At 69.8% G+C, this 861-nt stretch overlaps 1 non-coding gene across 1 annotated transcript; it reads left to right on the top strand.

Moving 5' to 3' along the window:
• Positions 1 to 742: 742 nt before the first annotated feature.
• On the top strand, positions 743 to 861 carry LOC148058676 (5S ribosomal RNA). Its single transcript, XR_015709604.1, has one exon. It is a non-coding gene; the product is annotated as a 5S ribosomal RNA (ribosomal RNA).

Genomic DNA, 861 nt, shown 5'->3' with positions numbered 1-861 from the left:
TGGGGAGCCTCCTCCTGCGGGGATGGAGAACCAGGGGGCCTGGGGAGCCTCCTCCTGCGGGGATGGAGAACCAGGGCGCCTGGGGAGCCTACTCCTGCGGGGATGGAGAACCAAGGGGCCTGGGGAGCCTCCTCCTGCGGGCATGGAGAACATGGGGGCCTGGGGAGCCTCCTCCTGCGGGGATGGAGAACCAGGGGGCCTGGGGAGCCTCCTCCTGCGGGGATGGAGAACCAGGGGGCCTGGGGAGCCTCCTCCTGCGGGCATGGAGAACCAGGGGGCCTGGGGAGCCTCCTCCTGCGGGGATGGGGAACCAGGGGCCTGGGGAGCCTCCTCCTGCGGGCATGGAGAACCAGGGGGCCTGGGGAGCCTCCTCCTGCGGGGATGGGGAACCAGGGGGCCTGGGGAGCCTCCTCCTGCACCAGGGGGCCTGGGGAGCCTCCTCCTGCGGGGATGGGGAACCAGGGGGCCTGGGGAGCCTCCTCCTGCGGTGATGGGGAACCATGGGGCCTGGGGAGCCTCCTCCTGCGGGGATGGGGAACCAGGGGGCCTGGGGAGCCTCCTCCTGCGGGGATGGGGAACCAGGGGCCTGGGGAGCCTCCTCCTGCACCAGGGGGCCTGGGGAGCCTCCTCCTGCGGGGATGGGGAACCAGGGGGCCTGGGGAGCCTCCTCCTGCGGGGATGGGGAACCAGGGGCCTGGGGAACATTTTCAACACTTTGGGGCATTTCACAAGCGCTTCCCTCGCTTACGGCCACACCACCCTGAATGAGCCCGATCTCGTCTGATCTCGGAAGCCAAGCAGGGTCGGGCCCAGTTAGTACTTGGATGGGAGACCGCCTGGGAATACTGGGTGCTGTAAGCA

The sequence above is a fragment of the Callionymus lyra genome, unplaced genomic scaffold (genome assembly GCF_982586985.1).
Source record: "Callionymus lyra unplaced genomic scaffold, fCalLyr1.hap1.1 HAP1_SCAFFOLD_48, whole genome shotgun sequence".
Lineage (NCBI taxonomy): Eukaryota > Metazoa > Chordata > Actinopteri > Syngnathiformes > Callionymidae > Callionymus > Callionymus lyra.
Note: the sequence above shows the minus strand (reverse complement) of the source record. Positions and strands in the feature narration are given on the sequence as shown.